This window comes from Natator depressus, chromosome 13 (assembly GCF_965152275.1).
Source record: "Natator depressus isolate rNatDep1 chromosome 13, rNatDep2.hap1, whole genome shotgun sequence".
NCBI classification, from domain to species: Eukaryota; Metazoa; Chordata; order Testudines; family Cheloniidae; genus Natator; species Natator depressus.
In genome coordinates, this window is record NC_134246.1 from 25,298,280 (window position 1) to 25,317,385 (window position 19,106).

General features: G+C 49.3%; 1 protein-coding gene across 5 annotated transcripts in view; it reads left to right on the forward strand.

Annotated features, from left to right (window-relative positions):
- Positions 1–19,106, forward strand: part of DLGAP4 (DLG associated protein 4) — a 473,125-nt gene that overhangs the window by 137,263 nt on the left and 316,756 nt on the right. For 3 of the 5 annotated variants that reach the window (XM_074970246.1, XM_074970245.1, XM_074970248.1), the window contains exon 1: positions 6,793–7,024. The exons of 1 other annotated variant lie outside the window; for it this stretch is intronic. The gene's annotated coding sequence lies outside the window, so the exon portion shown is untranslated. Of the gene's footprint in view, positions 1–6,792; positions 7,025–19,106 lie in introns of those variants that run through there. One more of the 5 variants, XM_074970249.1, reaches the window with a different exon arrangement.

Genomic DNA, 19,106 nt, shown 5'->3' on the forward strand with positions numbered 1-19,106 from the left:
CTTTGGTTGCTCTCCAGTGTACTGGTTTTCCGAGAACTGGGGCACCCCCCAAGCAATGATGCAACAGACTATGACCTACTTATCCAGTTCCACTCCTCATGGGATCTGTACTCAGGACCAGACTGCCTGGTGCCTTTATAATAGTCCCTTTGCCTTGCTCTGGCTTTGTGGAGGGCCCATAATCTGGCTGCAGATTCCCTGCAGAGAAGTCCCCTGGCTTCTCTCAGAGGGAGGGGGGAACATCAGTAAAACATTAATTTTAAGCACCCACCGATGCCGGGTGGGCTGTGGGAAAATGGCCATTTACCAGTCAGGATGGATTCTGATGACTGATCTATAAGGGTGGCATAGTATTGTTCCACTGCCCATCTATTCCGTGGTGAAACAGGCTTTTTATATGAACTGGGCCCCACAGACAAGATGGGACAATTTCCCAAGGGGAATGTCAGAGAGGGTCACGGACTCCATTATAGGGATGGCAGCCTGACATGCCATCTGAGAAAGGATCAGCTAGAGCCATGGCTTGCCTCAGGGTAATGCTTAGTTTCTTTCTCCATGCTTTAAATAATATTGTATTCTTTTATTTGTAACTGAGTTAGTAGACTAGCTGTACTGGATCTGCAGAGGTTTCTAGGCATGGAAATAGCTCGGCTGCATTTGCCAAGGTTCTCCTGTGTTGCACTTTTACGGTCTCTTCATTTTGTTAATTGAACTCTGAAACACAAACCTGTCTGTCTTTGGCTGGAGTTTGGGCCAATCCACATTGTTGTATCAAACTTACCTGAACTTCGAGGCATGTTTGGATTGCGGGATTTGAGCTGGGCTCGTTTCTAGTTTTATCCACTCTGTATCGATTAGGTCTCTGTGCTGTCCTTGAAGGGGCTGTTATTTACCAGTCTTTGAATTTAGAAAGTAGCAGAGATGAAAAGAGCTGTGGAATTACTGGTTGGGCAAAAAGGGAGCTGGGTCAGAGTGGACTGGACACAGACTGGTATACAGACTGGGAGGGCAAGAGCCGTGTCAGTAGGACCACAGATCCTATGGGGACAGGTTTGCTATACACAGACCTAGCTAGCCAGAGAAAACAGGCTGCGAGGAGTAGAACGTTTGTGTTGCTTCCGTTAGTGGTATTTGTATCACACACACACCCCTTTGCCTTCAGTCTTCTCTAGTCTAATGTCATTGTGGTCACTAGATCCCCAGAGAATCCCCCCCACCAACTGCACCCTCAGTCCTTATACAGCATCAGTGCTTTAATGCCTAGGAGGAGCTCTGCAGTAGCCTCGCGCTATGCAGGCCGTTCCACCGCCTCAGTGGGAGAGCCATCCTGCGCTATCTCTAGACACATCTTGCTTACCCTGAGCTTTGGCAGAGCTCCCAGACAACAGCCAAACAATGTAAATGCCCTCCTGCTCAAAGCCCCAGCCTTCTCCTAGCTTTCTTGTTCCTAATCGGTGCTGCCTAAATGCCCCAGAGGTGTGGGACCCTTGGCAAAAGCCACCTGAGTCCCTTTATTGTTCTTATCTCCTATCCTAACTCTGCAGTGTTAGCTAAGCTAACTCACTGCCACTAATCTCAATTCCATCCCACCTCTCCTTCTGCTTTCTTGGGGCTGTCCCTCCATGTAGCTGGGGGGGGGCAGCTCTGCCTGTATAACATCTAGGACCCCCTGCTCCCCAGTGTGTCCAGGAGGGTTGCCAGAGTATAAGTTGAGCCCAGGTGGTTTGGACGCTACATCAGCTCAGTCATGTCTCTGTTGTTCCATTGAGCTCACATTTGTGCTAAAAACAAAGCACTCCATCCTGGTGACATGACTGCCCATGTGCCCTGTGTCAGTGTCCAAGGTAGGCAGCTCCTCTCCCCTTTGCTGCGTCACCCCACTTCTCCCAGGCTACTAACCAGCTGATCTATCCTGTCACTTTGAGATCTTGATCCCCCATTCATATCCTCCCCTTACATTGTACGGCACGTGGGCAAATACCTGGCCAGGTCACTTTTCATGTTGACAATCAGTGTTTGTTCCCATATGGCTGAGATGTCCCACGTCATCCCCACCAACCTGCCTACCCCCTGTACTGCACGAGTTGGTTCCAATAGTCCATCCCTTTAGGGATAGTCTATATTTAACTACAGACATAAAATCTACATTAAAAGAATGTTGTTTAGGTTGCAGAGTCAAGCACTCCAAGGTTAGGAAATGTCAGAATTGGGGTTGTCTGTGCAATGTTAATTCAACACCCTTGTGCATATAAATTAGGACAACAGTCTTTAATTATATTTTTTTTCACGGGACCCCTGCCTTGTTCAGTGCACAGGATGGGCTCAGGCGCTGAATCAGGGTTGTGGAGTGAAGGGGGCTGTTGTCTGTATGACCCCTGTCTCATCTGCTGTAGACGTTGGAAGGCATGTAGTGAATGAGGCAAGGGCTTGCAGGAAGAGAAAGGACCGTCTCCTGGTTAAAGCAGTTGAATGCTGCTCTGGAGAACTGAGTTCTGACCCTGGCTAACCTACAGGCCCCCTGTGTAGTGATGAGAATGCCACTTAAAATTTTCACAAGTGGCCACTAATGGCATGTATTTCATTTCTGGGTGCCCAATCGGAGATGCCTGGGGCCTGATTTTCACAAGGTGTTGAATACACATGACTGTAGTTGAAGTCAACAGAAGCTGTGGATTCTCTATGTCTCTGGCAGTAAAGCCGCATGGTCTGGAGGAAGGCCAGGGAGCTTAGGCCCTGTGTTCTAAGCCTGGCTGTGCTGCTGATTTACTATATGGCCTTAAGCAGTCACTTTGTCATTCTGCCTCAGTTTCCCCCTTTGTAAAATGAGGATAATACTCTGCTTTCTTCCATCAGAGTTGTAAAGATAAATTCATTAACGTGTGGGAAACACTTGGTTCTACATTGCTGCAGAAAAATCCATGAAGAAATCAATAATTCCACAATGTGTGTGTGGTTTGGATGGTGTGCAATAAATAAGGCAAGGACAACACAATGAATGAGGAGGAGAAAAATAAACATTGAACAGCTGCCTCATCCACTGAGCAATGTCCATCCAGTGGAGCAAACAGCAGGTGAGCATGTAATTAAGTGTTACATATGCCTATACAAAAGAGGGCAGAGTTGAGATTGAATGGGAAACAAGGGGTTGTGAAGGTTCAGATTTATTAACACCAGTCAGTAGAAATGAGTTGAGAAGTTCTGGTTCCCAGTGCAGTGCATATTCCCAAAGGGTACTTTGGTGAGAGGATGATCCATTTTGTCCTTGTTCCATTGGGATTTTGACTTCCCTGTGGCATGCCGCAATGAGACACTGAGGCTGTGCGTGTGCAGTGGGTTAGAGTGATAAGTATTTTTGTCATACACCTAGAAGCCAACGATGCTGCACAAACTGGGAGTGGCAATCTTTGACAGCTTAGCATCAACTCAAGCAAATCTGGGCAGATTTTTATGAGACCTGAAAAAGACACGTCCTTGACCCCAGAAGCATCCATCTCCAAACACCAAGGTCCTGTTGCTAACCAGGGAGGGGTTAGAGCACTTCAAGAAAAGGGTGCAATCATTTTTTATAATGGAATGCGCCAGGCAACCTAAATATAGAGGTGGCTATTGTTTATCTCTAAATGGCCATAGTAGAGTCTCTGTGTGTGTGTGTGTGTATGTGTGTCCGCGCACGCTCAGTTCCATGGTATTACTAAGTGAGCTGGGTGACACTTTTCATAAAAAACTTTTCTGGCGAAAAATGCAGATTTGGTGACACGAAACGCTTTGTGAATTTGGGTTGGTTTTGCCAAATTGTTCAGCTAAAAAAAACCCCAAACAACCCTTAAAAAAATTTAAATATGAAACATTTCAATTTTTTCGGTTTCAAAATTTCCTTAACTTAATTTTTTTTAAAAATCAACATTTAAAAATGGGTAAAATTGAAATAAAAATATGAAACATTCTGTTGGGCCTGAAATGAAATTCTCTTGGACTTTTTGATTTGCTGAAAAATTTGAAAAAAAAAATTCTGTTCTATCCAAATTTTTGATTTTTGATATTTCAGGATTACCAGTGAACCAAAAAATCTGTTCTTTTCACAGCTCTAATGACTAATTCCTTTGCCACTAGCTGCTCCACTCCACTACCCCTGCTGTGCTTCTCTCTGTTAACAAACCACTGAAACCGACTCATGTTTCTGGCACGGAGAATATGATCCCCTGAGCAGCACTGCCGGTCCCTTTTCTGCCTGGAGGGCAGGCTGAGCGGCAATCATGCCTTTATCCTCATTCCCTCACCTATCAGGGTGGACACCAAGAGCTGTAGGGATGCAGAAGAGGCAGGAGGACAGAGAAAGCCCTGCTCTCCAGAAGCCAAAAGGAGCAGGACTGGCTGGTACCAAGGCTGAGTGCTAGGTGCTCTCTTGCCTTTAACTGAGATGAAATGCGTTCTGCATCTGTGGCAGAAAGTTGCCTTTTGAAGAAGCCCGCACTGTCGAATTCTATTCCTGTCGCTGTAATGCCTCGAGGCCGCAGTCTCCATTTCCGACAAATAACCTTCTGAATGTTCAGTTTCCAAAGAAAAGCCATTTGGAGATGATAGGCAGTTAGGGAGGGTTTTTCCAACTCTGAGGTAGCATTTGTCCCCTAAGGCTCAACAAAGAGATCCAGCCACCTTTGAAACACTGGGGAGAAAATTGCTCATTCTGGGAGAATGTTTTCAGTGCATGGACAGCGCTGCATGTGTGTGTTGATTACTTTTTCTTGCTTGATTATTCCCCCTTAGGACTGAGCGAAAGCCAAATGGTCAATTCGGTATTCATGGCTCTGAGGGCAGCTGTGCTTTTGCTGAATCCAGACTGAAACTGCTACAGGAAGGAAAATATCTGTAGATTTCCATTATTCTTTGAGATTGGAGCCTTCCTTAGGAAAACCAGGTTCTCAGTTTGAGAAATGCTGGCCTAAAGCAATAACACTAATAACCGTGTCTGTAATGGCTTCCAGCCCAGGATCTCAAAGCATCAGCAATCTCTATCTGGATTGCTCCACGTAGCACCCGAGTGTTTCTTGGACAGGCATACAAAGTGGCCTCCCAAACTAGCGGACACTTTTGCAAATGTAGGACTAAGTGACTTACCCAAGATCAAAGAGTGAGTCTGTGGCAGAACCAGGAATTAGGACCAAGATCTCCTGACTCCCAGACCTATGCTTTAACCATAAGCTGCCCAACTGTTCAACTCTGAAAAAACTGCTCTCTGCACATACTCATATGCTCTCCCAGAACTGGAAAGCATCATGTGAGGGATGTGGGGTGTAGGGTTTGGCCTATGTGAAATGAGCCAGTAGTCTTAATCCCTTTCTGAGCTAGAGAGATGGGCATGGTACAGTAAAGCCACCATTGCAAATGGGTAACAAGAGTGAGGCCAACTGAGGCTCCGTCTGCTGGAGCACTTGGGGAACTGCCCTTCCCAGAAAATAAATTCAAAGCAAAATAAAGGGACTCTTCACCCCAGTGCTGGGCCCCCGACACAGCTGCAGATGCATGCAAAGGAGCCATGTTGGGGCAGCCACTCCAGGGCACCATGGAGAGCTCAGTCCAGGAGGACTTCACCAACTAGCCCAGCAACAGCACTGAGGTCTGGTCTACACCTTAAACTTAGGCTGACCCAGCTACATCGCTCGGGGCTGTGAAACATTCCCATTCCTGAGCGATGTACTTAAACCAACCCAAGCCCTAGCGTAAACACCACTAGGTTGGCCTAGCTGCCGCCTCTTGAGGGGGTGGATTTACTACAGCGACAGAAAACCCCCTTCCGTCGCTGCTGCAAGCATCTACGCTACCCCTAAAACATTGCCACGGACAGGCAGCTGACGGCCAGGTTCCTCCAGGTCAGTAGTTGGGCATGCGAACTGAGCAGTGCCTGGGGGAAGCTCGCGCTGTGGTATGAAGAAGGTGGAAAGGAAGGTGCTGTGGTTAAGGGAGGCGATGAGATGACAAAAGCTTGGGGTAGGGCAGCCTGATGTAGTGCCAAGGCTGCCTGGGGGATGTGGGTTCAGTTCCTGGTTCGGCCACAGATCACTTGTGTGATCGGGGGCAAGTCCCTCTCTGTAAAATTGGGGTGATAAGTGGGTTGGTGGCTTGCAGTCTGTAGAGTGCTTTGAGATCTCCAGAGGGAAGGTGCTATAAAAGCACCAAATATTCTCTCCCTCCCTTATCAGAAGGACCACCAGTCTGCGGGGCCGCCAACACAGCACCTGGCACCGACTTCACTTCCCATTGTTAAAACCCGACAGACAACGCAGAACGATAATTGCTCTTGGCATGGAATTTTTCACGCCAGAGCTCACCTCTGAGTGGTATTTTCCTTTGCAGCCGGTGAGCTATACACCTCTAAAAATAAAGGAGTGTAGCGGGAACATTGACACAGCCTCTAGCAGGGCCTGGCTGCTGCCTGCCTCTTTATATAACCTGCAGCTTCTTCCTAATAACTTATTGAGTGCTTCAGCAGTTCGGGTGTGTTTACTTGGTGTGTGATTCAAGCAACCAGTGGCTGGATAATGCAATGTTCAGTGGCAGCTTGGGCCCAGCTCTGCTCCCTGTCCTAGTTTCCTGGTGTAAAATTCCAGAGTCCTCTTGCAGATCCAGGTCTGGTTTTGGGGGCAGCCCTCCTCCTTTTTTTTTTTTTTTTTTTTGCATCTCTTCCCCCCCCCCCCCTGCACAGTACTCCCAAGGGGCTCTCAGCACTGCTGCAGCATCACTAACAACCTCAATACAGGGAAAGAGAGGCGGAAGGGGGGGGGGAAATCTGAATGAATGGGCATCACATCAGTGCTCGTCATAGGGAGAACGGAGACTGCTGCATAAGGGGGAAAGAGGAGGATTCTTTCCAAAAGGGAAGAGGACAAAAAAATAAAAATAAAAAAGGAGAGAACTGCCACAGCCGTTATCCTGGGCTCCAGCCAAAGCCTTCTGTGGACAAGTGCTACCTGGGCAAGGAATAGCTCCTTTGTGAGCCACTGCTACTGCCCCCTCCACGGAGAGCCAGGTGAGACCTAAGCTGCCTTTATTTTTCATTCCTAGCAAGGGGCATCCTGGTGGGGGGTGATGTGATGGAAAAAGCATGCAGGGCCTGGAGACTAAGGGGCTTGTCTCTGCCGGAGGGGGGTGTTGCTTGCGGTAACAAAGCATGTAATAGAGAGATGTCACTGCTGTTAACATCTCCCTTTGGAGGGGACTGGGGGGGGGGTAAAGGGGGAGCACCCCCCCATTTTCCTTCATGCGGGATTGCAGGTGGAGATGATTCATGGGCTATTTGCGGGCTGTTTGCTTGGATTGGGATCTAGCCCCGGCCAGTTTTTAGGGCTCTCTAGGGAACTAATCAACTCCTAAGTCCTTGAAATGTACCTGCCTGCTCCCCTGGAGTGTCTTGTGTTTGCCCAAATTGTGTGTGTGTTGGGGTGGGGAGGAAGTTGTCATCAAAATGGCATGATCCCTGCACAGCTTTGGCGGTGGGATGATGAGGATTTATTATACTTCTTTTGCACTGTACAGTCTGTTGGGTTTTATCTTGGCTCAGGTTCAAGACCATTGACTTAACCCCAGTCCCTGAAAGCAGGTAGCTGTGGCCACAGGCTGGGAGTCGTTAGTTCTGCTGGTGGAAGGAGATGGAGGCTGAATAGCCAAGGCTATATTCCTGCATATACTCCTGCTGCATAGCCAAGGCTATATTGCGTAAAGTCATAGCAGGGGCTTTGATTTTTCAATGCAGCTGCAATCAGAGTAGATAATTGCAGATAGAGAAATGTGCGGCGTAGCAGGAGAAACCCTAGGGTATTTGCCACATGGCAGAAAAGCCTCATGTACTGTGCCTTCTGCCTGTTCTTCCCCACTGAGCCTGCAAGAAGGCATGAGAACTGCCCTCCATCCTGCTTCAAAGGTCTGAGATGTTTAGGCCTTCTAATGCAGGATAGTAGCGTGCGTGGTCAACAATTGAACGTGTATATGTTTACATGAGAGCAATTGAGTGTGTGTGTGTGCGCGCGCGTGTGTGCAAATGTGATGGAGTGACTGAGCATGTGTGAAGCGCGTGTGTGATGAGCGACTGCACAAAGTATGTGTGTGTGCGGGCGTGCAAATGCGATGAGCAGCTGAGTGTGTGCAGAGGAGCATGCCTGTGTCTGCCCACTCCAGATTTCAGGTGTTCTGCTGGCACTGCAAGAGGAGCCCTGAACGCCCCCCCACACTCCCCAAATGACTCGTGGAGCCGGGGGATGAATTGGGAGAGGAGGAGGTGTTTGAAGCAAGCTCATGCTCCCATGCTTGCGGGGGCTTGGCTGGGGGTAACCTTGGAGCGACATGACAAGCACACAGGCTTTCACGGGACTCCCAGCGCGTACTGGAGTAGGAGGGGAGAGGTGGGGATGGAAAACCTGAAGGAGCGAGACTTAAAGCCTCGAAGGAAACCTGTTCTCTTGAAATGTTTCAAGAGAGGTGGGTGGCAAGTGCCAAGCTAAGCAAAGGCGCCGGGGAATGGTGGAAGTACAGAGCTGATATTGCCTGGCCTTGCTTGCTTGCATGCTTTCTCCTCCCAACATGCTTCGTTTGCAGGCTGAGTGGAGCTCAGGTTCTCCGTACTGCAGCATGCCATGAGCTCACCATGTGTGCTAGCAGCAGGAGCCCAGCTATTGTGCTAAAGCAGCTGACAGGGGCAGCAAAAGAGAACAAACTATTTCCTGTCCGCTTCCTTCTCCTGTTTGTTTTATTCTCTTGTATTCTTGTGGCTGGGCTGGATAGCAAACACACGTGCGGTGCCATAAAGGTGCCAGCAGCCGGTGCTGTGGGGAAAGTGCTCTCGTGGGCGGGGAAGGTGGGCGGCAAGGTTTGAAGGTGGTCTGAGACGCTCACAATCCCTAGCAGAGGAGGGTATTGGAGTCTCAACCTAAGATGGATAATGTCTAACCGTGGAGTTAGTCTTGGCCGGTATACACCCAGGATTGCTTTGTGGGCTGTTTGGTGCCCTTCATCCCAACCTCTCTGGGCTCTGTGAAGCTGGCAGAAGGGACCAGGAACTGCAGGGAAGTAAAGTGGACGGACTTGCTGGAAGCAAAGCCCAGCGGGCATCCCTCACCCTGGAGGGAAGGCAAGAGAAAGGGAATTCTCTCCGTGTAAGAACATGAGCTCCAGACAGAGCCTGAGGCTGTCCTCCTAGGTGTGGATTTGGGACCAGTTTGGTTCTAAGGGTTTGGGGTTGTGAAATTGTTGTTTATATTTCAGTGGCATATAGAGACCACAGCCAAGCCCCAGGCCGCACTGTGCTAGGCGCAGTGCAAACACAGCAGGAGAAACAGGCATTGCCCCTAAGAGTTTGCCATCTAAACCAGAAGACAGACAAAGTCTGGAAGAAAGGAGCTACCTCGCTGCCCGTTTTGTAATTGGGGAACACAGGCACCGAGACTTGCCCAGAGTCACACAGAGAGCATGTGACAGAGCCAGGAATTGAACCCAGCGCTCTTGAGTTGTAGGCCAGTCCCTTAACCACCATTCTAAAACGTGAAAACGGGAATTTCACTTCTCACCCCATGGAAGCAAATGGCAAAAACATACAAGGGAGCATGCTGGGGAAGCAGCAGGATCAAGTAATCTCAGAATAGTTACTTAATAATCGCAAATCCTTCTGAAATTGCCTCTCCTGCCATGAAACATGACAACAGCAGAACTAACATACAAGCATCCCTCTGGGAGGATATATGCCAGCTGATCATGTAGTCCTGCTGCCGTGAAAGGCTTCTGGGTTAGTTTTTTTCTAGTGCTGGCGGGGAAATGGACTGGGTGATGGAAGAGGTCTTTTCCACATCCAGGGCCAGAACCTCAGCTGGTGTAAATCAGAATACTTCCACTGACTTCAGTGGAGTTATGTTGATTCACGCCAGTAGAAGGTCTGTCCCTTTAACTCCCATGGGTGTTTTTGTACACAATGTACCAGACACAGCCATGAAATGGAGACTTTGAAGTGCTTAAGGAATTAACTAGTTCAGGGTGAAATTCATGCCTGTGCACAGGGCTAATGTGAGATTTATGTACCCCTGAATTCTGACAGACTGGTGCTGGCCCCTGTGCACAGGGGTGAATTTCATCCTGGGAGAATAAATTTCCTGTGCACCAAAAAATTCAAACCAAACAGACATTAGGAGCAATGTGATAGGTTGATTTGACACCTGAGTGCATTCTGAGCGACGTTTTCTCATGTTAACCCATTGTGCATCTTTGCATATGTGCAAATAACAGCACAGGGGTTTTGGAAATGAGCATAAGGGGCCCACATGAATGTGTCTGCAATCGGCTTCTGCTGAGCACTGATTTGATATCGTGGCCTTCCAAGATAAATAGGCAACAACGTGGGCCCGGATGCATGTGGCATTCTGCTTTCCCGATGTGCATGGAACTTCCATTGGCACTGGCATGAGGAGAGCAGGATACTGAAATGAAGATGCCTGCGAGGAATGTTTTCACCACAACGTGCCTTTTCAGATGTGTGAGCGTAGGATTTAGCTGCACGGGGGTCATTAGCTTGTGCATAGTGGTGTCAGCACCAGGGACTGTAGCATCTGTTCTCCAGACGCTCCTGCTGACTTCTTATTTGCTTTCTGGATGCTATTCAAGGTGTTGACTTTGATCTATAAATTCTGCATGGTTTCTGTTCTAACTGCCTTCAAGACCAGCTCTGTCCCCAGACACTATTACTACCGCTGTAGTCAGTGGAAGTGGTCTGGTTAACTGCCCCGATAGTGAAATACTGGGGGGCTCAGGGCAGGATGTTTTCAACAGATAGCCCTTAACTTTGGGTTTTCTCCCCCTTGGTGGCCTGTTGATCTTCTAGGCATGGTGTAAAGTGAATTTATTCACTCTGGGCAAGGCTGTGTAGCTGGCCCTACTCATTGTGAGTAAAGGTGTCACGGTCTGACCCTCAGGCTTTTGCCAGAAGAAGCCGGGGTGAGCAAAGGGAGCTATTTTGAGTAGGGAGCACATGATCAACTGGAGCATTAATGCAAATAAAGATGTAATTACTCTGGATATCGCTGTTTGTGCTGGAGCTCTGAGGAGTCCAGGTAAACTCTAAATATGAGTCCCATTTCAAGGTGCTGTGTGCTCATGAAAGTGAGTAACAGAGAATGTAAAGCCTTGTTTAAAAAATTCTTGGTTTGTACGCTTTCAGATGGCTCTTATCACATAATCCTGTTCAGCTGATTGATCCTAGGAATCCATTGGCTGCTGCATCCAAACCATGACATTTTGCAGTGCGTTTATTTGCATTTGATGCTTTGTAACTGCTTCCCACTGTCTTATTTTGAAGCTCAGCTGGGTGCCTCCATGGATACAATCTCTGGTTACTAGACTGAGAGAATGTTAGCAAAACCTAATGAACTCCATGTGTGGCTTTGTATTATAGTTTGTACCCAGAAGAAAACAAACATAGGGCCCATATCTGAACTCTGACTCATCCGGGTGTTACTCAGGGTTTGTCTATACTTAAAACGCAACAGCAGCCTCTGTCGCATTTCTGTGTACTCTACTTACGCTGACGGGAAGGATTCTCCCGTCGGTGTAGGTAATCGGAAGGCAGTAGCTAGGTTGATGGAAGAATTCTTCTGTCAAGCTAGCGCTGTCTTCATTGGGACTTAACTACACTGCTCAGGAGTGTGTATTTTTCACACCCCTTACTGATGTGGTTTAAACTGACCTAATTTTCTAGTGTAGACCAAGCTTTAGGGAAAGCTCCCAATGGACCAGACCCTGAGGCTTAGACTCTGTTTTTACTCAGACAAGCTTCCATTGAGCTCTCACTGACTTCACTGGGAGTTGGTTTAAGCATGGAGCGTAGACTGATGGCCCATTTGTTTCAATGGGAGTTTTCCCTGAGTAAGGGCTATCGGGCTAGGCTCACAGTGACTCCCTAGGAAACTTCCCAGTTGCTGAGAGAGTGAATTACAGCATCCAGAATTATTAGAGGAGAAGTCTGGCTCCTCTAGGTCTGACTCTCTGTGTCATCTTGCAGAGAGCTCCAAAATAGCTTCTGAAACCATATGTTTATCTAGGTATGTCCCAGGTGAGGCGCTAAATGGAAATTCTCCTGTATTTCCTAGATTACCAAGATGCCTCTGTATGCAGAGTATGGCTTTCTGATCCTTCAAAGAGTCCATCCTCATCGTCCATAAACCCTGATGCCATGCGTCTCAACTGTCCCACATTTTGAGGGGCACCACTTCTCTTGGTCCCAAAGCTATGAAAGCTATGAGAGCGATCATTCATTCTATGTGAATCCGATGTCCCAGTAACGCCCACCATTGCAAATTATTGATATTAGTAATAAAAACTCTTTTAACTGAGCTTATGGAAAGTTATCCCCCTGCAGGAAGTTTTCTGCTGTAATAATGCTTGCGTTTCGTTCATGATGGGCCTTTGTCATGCAGCGCATCCCACACGTGGGCCTGGGCAGGGATGCTCGGAACACTGTAGCTGCTGAAACGTGTTTGCAGACGCTTTCCGGCTTTTAATTTATAAGTTAAGGGCAGGATTATCAAAAGCACTGGGCGTCGGTTTAACGCTGCTCGCATTGACATCAAGGGGAAAATGCCCAATGAGAGCCGGGCTAGGCCAGCACTGAGAGCTTTTGAAAACCCCATCTGTAGAGTGTGCAATAAAAATAAAAAATGCCGTGGCCGTTACTCTCAACGTGTCTTGGCAAGGTGAGAGCTACTCACACAATCTCCTTGGGGAGATGACAATGGATGGCGGGAAGGGTGGCTCCGACCATTCTCCCCTCTATTTACAAAGCGCAGAGATGGCAGCTGGTACATGCACAGGCAGGTCTGTCCCCGCCGCTTGTAACATTCCGCATGAGCCCCTGTTCACCTGTTTATACGTATTTACCCTCACAGACGGGCAGGGGCTTGCGGTAAGGTGTTTGAGAAATGCTCCCTCTCCATCTCCCAAGCCTCAGTGTCTTTGTCTCCAGCAGCAGCTCATGTTTGTAAGTACGCTTGGTAAAGGAGCACGCGCTAGAGCCCATCTGGTTCATCGCATTCAGTATCCTTCCTTTGACAGTGGCCAAACAATAGCTGATGTTTCAGAGGAAAGAAGCCTCCCTTCCATCACAGCATTGCATGGGGCCATTGTGCCATGCCAAATGAGTGAGAAGAGTTTCCTCCTGACTTCTGCAGGGGACTCTCTGCTCCCAGCATAGGCGGGGGTGGGGAGGGTGCTGTTTGCTGATTTCTGAGCCCTGTGGTTCTGGAGGCAGTGGGCCCAACTGTAAATCTGCACTGGTGTCACTGCAGTTGGATTTATTCCAGTGTAACTGAAAGCAGAATTTTTCCTTGTGACTTCCTGGGTCCTCTAAGATGCCTTTGAATAAGGAGCATTTATAGGAAAGAATCCATCCTCCCCGCCTGTGACCCTCTTGACCTTGATTCCCCCTGCCCACTTTCCTGCCCTGGAAGTGGCCTAGCTGTGAAAATCGCTAGGAGAGCTCTGCTGTGCTTGATTTAGTATCCAGGTCACATCCTTGCTTTTCTTCCGGTGAAGGAGCTGTACCGTGAGCTCCAAAGCCATTACATGCTTCTCCCCTCCTGTGATAACACTGTCCTGACTTTTATGTCATGCTTTTGAAAGCAATGAATTACATCCCACTATGGTACGGTGAGCTGAGGGACACGTACGAATTACATACCTCCATGCTCTGCTCTGTTACAAGAGCTGTGCCTGCGAGCAACATCCACCTGGCCCCATCAACTTGGGCAGCAATACAGATTAGACACAGAGCAGCAGGGACACTGTCAGCCAATAGTACCCTTGTTGGCTCCTTTATCACCCATCTGAATGGGGAAGTTGTCTCCTTCTTGAGTGCATTTAGAGGGTCCCAGCAGTTGATGGCACTTGTAGCTATTGCGTCATTGTTCCCCTCCCTGACGTCAGGTGTTCAGCATGGGATAGCCCCTCCTTTCCATGTTTCCCTTGGAGGTAGTATTCTCCCAGGCTCCCATCCACTCTGAGCAAAGCCTGCCCCACTCCTCAGGACTGCAGTGGAACAGAGAAAGGGGAGCTCTCGCTGCTCAATGGGCTCCCACCTCCTAAATGGGCTCCCTGTGCTGGGAGGTGAGGGTGATTTGGGGGGTCAGTTCAGGTTGGATAAGCAGCATCAGGACACTTAGCCTGCTGCTTATTCTGGACATTCAGATTGGTCTGAAAAATCTTGTGAGTTGTTTCTCAGGAGATTTCTAGTATCACTGGGTTATTGTAACCAAACCGACTAGCCCATCCCTGCTCGGGAATATTCATACACCAACCGGGAAACCTGGCAGCCATGGAACTTGGAATGAGAGCCCTCTGCTCATCCCAGAGGAGTCTTGCTTTGCACTAAATCAGCCTCTAGGATGAGTGTCTTCCACTCTGCACTGGCAGCACCCATGAAGGTGTCTGCATAGCCAGCTAGCCAGGCCAGCACGACTGCCACCTAGGAAATGCCCCAGCTAGCTTGTAGTGGTTCCCACCATCTCTTCTCCACACTCACTCCTACCACAGTAAGTCCCGCCCCTCCCTCCTCCTGCCCTCCCCATTACACAGCCCTTGGCCTCAGCTCTTGTTTCATTCCCTTCTAAGTTTTGCTTGGAGCTGAAAACAGCCGGGTGGCTGCTCACAGAATGGTTGTCCCATCCTGAAGCAGCCTTTCAGCAGTTCATGCTCATGAGATCTCCTGACCAATGGGAGAGACCCAGGACATCCCAATAGCTTGGGCTGACCCTGAGCTTTGCGGAAGTGTCCACATTTCTGGTTGCTTATCTAAACCCCACGGAGGCTGCCAGCGTGGCAGAACTTGTGCTTGGCAAACCTGGCTCCTGCCATCTCTCTCAGCAAAGCAGCATCCCAGGAGATATTTATAGGTTCACTGATGTTATTCCCCTGCCAAGCTATTACTGAAATAGGCTCTGAGTGTGTCATAGGAGAGAGGATTTTAATGGCACAGTTTCTTTACCATGGGGAATGGAATTTACACTTCCTTGCTAACTAGTTCCTTAATCCAACTCGTCTTTCCCATGGGCTGACACAAGGAAGGCTTGGAGGGAAAGGATGGTCCCGTGGTTGGGGTGCTAGCTTGGGCTGTGGAAAAGCCTGATCTGACATACTCCCTGTGTGACCTTGGGCCATTCACTTAAGGTACGTCTCCACTGCAATCTCGGGTAGGCTGCGGTGCCCAGGTGGGCCCTGAAGCTTTCTCCCTTCAGCATGAACTAGCAATGTATCTACCCAGGCAAGGCTTGTACAGCCTCTCCCCGTGTCTTCACTGCTATTTTTAGTTGTGCTAACGAGATTAAAGCTAGCCTGCCCCTCTGATTGCAGTGCAGATGCATCCCGAGTCTCCCAGTGACAGCTTTCCAGGGGGATAATAGCATTGCCCTACCTCATCGGAATATTGTCAGGATAAATAGGCTAGAGTGAGGTGATGAGATACGGTGGTGATGGGGGCCATATAAGTTCCTAAGAGAGTGTTTCAGGGACTAAGCCGGGGACAGTAATCTATGGCAACATCCACACTGCGTTGCAACTGGGTTTTTAACTGCCATTTGGGTGGACAGCATTGCTCCTAACTGGCTGGTCCCTTCGTGGAGTGATATGCCTCTTCAACCAGCTGTGCTGTGGTGGAGTGACTAGCTGGGCCTTGACACCTCCCGTGGTTATCCCAGAGTCGTAGCTGCTCTTGCACAAGACATTTGCTAGTGGTTTGATCAGGGATTGGGGGGGATCGCTGCTGAGGCAGCTGCTGACTAGTTATGAGACTTTGGTCAAGTGACTGCAACTTGCTGGGCCTCAGTTTCCTAGTCTGTAAAATGGGCGTATCGACCTGCCTCTCTGGAGTGACTGGAGTAGAACTGGTTGGGAAGTTTTCGGCGAGACATTTTTTCGTCAGAACATGCTGCTTCATTGCAACTGCAGCTGTGCACGGGGAAGGGCTGGTGCAACAACCTGCTCATTCCAAAGACCAGTTGTGACGGTACCAGCCCCTTTTCTTTCAGTGTCCCCGTTCTGACATGTTTGAAACTGAAAATCTTGTTTTCTTTATTCACAATGACATTTTGTTCCAAAGTTTAAACTAATTGTGGTACAAAAATCCCCAAAGGTTGAAATCAAAAAGGGACATTTTGATTGACCGCAGCTGGATTTTTTTCCTGATTGTCTCTGTGTGAACGTTTTTGGGATTTCAGCTCTTTGTCCTGATTTGGGATGGGAACATTTTCTAAATCTCAAAAAGTTTCCCAGGACAGGAAAATCATTTCCTACCCAGCTCTAGCTTTGAGGCCTGCTGTTTGTGCAGTATTTGGAGCTCCCTGCACAGTGTGTGTACAAAGGCAGGCCTGGCTTTGCTTCTGTTAGCCCCCACATGGTACTGAGTACCCAGCCTCAAGGTATTTACATTGTCACGGCACATGGCTCTTTGCAGCTGCAGATGCCCTCCCCTCTGGTCCCCTTCTCTCCTGTTGCCATGAGCCATAGGACTGAGATGAGCCTGGGTCCAGGTGACAAACGGAGTGTTTCCTCTCCAAAGGCAGAGTGGGGTGTGTCAGGGTTCCCTCCCCACTCTGAACTCTGGGGTACAGATGTGGGGACCTGCATGAAAAACCTCCTAAGCTTATTTTTACCAGCTTAGGTTAAAAACTTTCCCAAGGCACAAACTTTGCCTTGTCCTTGAACAGTATGCTGCCACCACCAAGTGATTTAGACAAAGAACAGGGAAAGGACCACTTGGAGTTCCTATTTCCCCAAAATATCCCCCCAAGCCCTTACACCCCCTTTCCTGGGGCGGCTTGAGAATAAACAAGGTGAGCACAAACCAGACTTGGATTTTTAAGACCCAAAAAACCCAATCAGTTTCTTAAAATCAGAACTTTATTAGAAGAACAAAAAAAAAGATAAGAGAACAACTCTGTAAGATCAGAATGGAAGATAATCTCACAGGCAGTCAGATTCAAAACATAGAGAATCCCTCTAGGCAAAATCTTAAGTTACAAAAAGACACAAAAACAGGAATACACATTCCCTCCAGCACAGTGAATTCACAAGCCAAAACAAAGAAAACCTAACGCATTTTCTAGCTAGATTACTTACTAACTTTACAGAAGTTGGAGAGCTTGCATCCTTGATCTGTTCCCAGCAAAGGTATCACAGAGACAGACAAAAGCCTTTCCCCCCCACCTCCAGATATGAAAGTATCTTGTCCCCTCATTGGCCATTTTGGGCCAGCAGGGTTACCGTAGTTTCTTAACCCTTTACAGGTGAAAGGATTTTACCTCTGGCCAGGAGGGATTTTATAGCACTGTATACAGAAAGGTGGTTACCCTTCCCTTTATATTTATGACAGGGTAGAACCGAGAGGGGGAAACAGTGGCCAGAGGAGGCAGCAGTGCCGTGTGTGCAAAGGGGCTTGTCTATGCTGGGGAACGCCCTGTGTTGCTAACACGATGTCAGACCTGGCCAGGCTCAGGGCAGACAGACAGACAGACAGTGTGTGGAATCCTGCTGGCCGGCGGTGACTAATCTGCAGGTGTGTGGGCTCAGCCATCACCAGCTGCCGCCATTCCAAGCACAGCAGTCATTCTCTGCAGTGAGTGTGCGCTGGGGCCCTTTCCCAGGCAGAGCAGCCTGAGGGACCGAGCACAGCGGGGTTCTGACCTGCGACGGGGCTTCTTGGGGCTCCAGTAGCCCAAGTAATAAATCTGAGGAGCAGGTGGAGCAGTGCAGAGACTCATTTTGTGACGCCTTCCTGGCCCGCGTGCTCCGAAGCTCCCTCTCCCACACCACAGAGGGCCGGGCACATGGAATACCCTTTGCCAGGCTGTGTATCTTCAAGGCACTGGGACAGTGGAACTTGAACGGCACCATGGGCCCTCTCAACAGAGGTCAGATGGAGATGGGTGACAAGCCAGGAGCTCTTCCTTCCGCCTCTGATCACTCTGCCTTGCTCCTCCATGTAGCTGAGAGGAGCCGGAGAGGGACGCTGCCTCCTTTGAGCCTGGCTGCTGCTTCAGTGTCTCCCCCGCCCCGCACAGGAGATGTACAGGTGTGATGCAAACTCCTGCTCCCCGCTCCCTCCCGTCTGTAGTGCCTCCACTCCGTCTGCCTGCGCCACACGCCTTCCACTTGCTTTCTGCCAGCAGCTGCTGAGTGATGGGCCCGCTCACTCCCTGCCTCCCAGCACCCAGTCCTGTTTGCATCTCTTATCAACGCGGCAGCCAATAACTTTGGAGGCAGATTGAAAACTGGGAATGGATGTGCTAAAGAAAAATGTCCTTCCCACGCAGCCCGGCCTGTCTTCCTCCCCCGGCCAGTGCTCACGTTTGGGAGCTGAGTACTGGCATTTCTGGCTCTGCGGGAACGCTAGGGAGAAAATGCAATGCAGATGGGGCCATCTGAAGACTGAAAGGTGGGTGACAATGGGGACTGGCGGGCTCAGGGGCCTGGGAAAGAGAGATGGAGCTTGTAGCTCTAGGAGAGGGGTTCCCAGACTTACACGTGGTGCACGCACCAGTTTAATGGCTGATGGTCTCCTGGAGACCGATCCTCCCATCTGGGGTTGGGCAGGCTCCTCCTCCCCTCCCGGGTGTGCCTTTTGCAGCTGCAGCAATTGCTTAGGTGGAACCAACACTAGGGAAGGATCTAGTATAGGATCAACTGTTGTTACTCTGATACCGGTTTGGCCTGGCCCCACGCTGGGCCAGACTCTGCTGACATATTTTCACTGAAGTCAGCAAGTTACAGCAGCAGAGAACTTGGTCTGCTGTCTCCCATCCCCCTTTGTTCCATCTGTTCCCCCTGCTCCTGCCTCTGTCACCTGGCCCACTTCTCCCCTCTGTGCACCTGCGTCCCCGCCACTCAGTTCCCTTCTCTCCTGCATGCCTGCCTGGCCACCCCTTCTTTCCTGCACATATTGCCCAGCTACCTCATTCCTGCCTGGACATGGTATCTATAGACTCTGAGGGCAACTCTTGTGCCCTATCCTCCTCTTAGGAAGTAGTATCCCCTAGTAGCAAGGCCAGCTCCTCCTCCTCCTTTCTGGCGGCAGTGAGGAGCCTGGACAA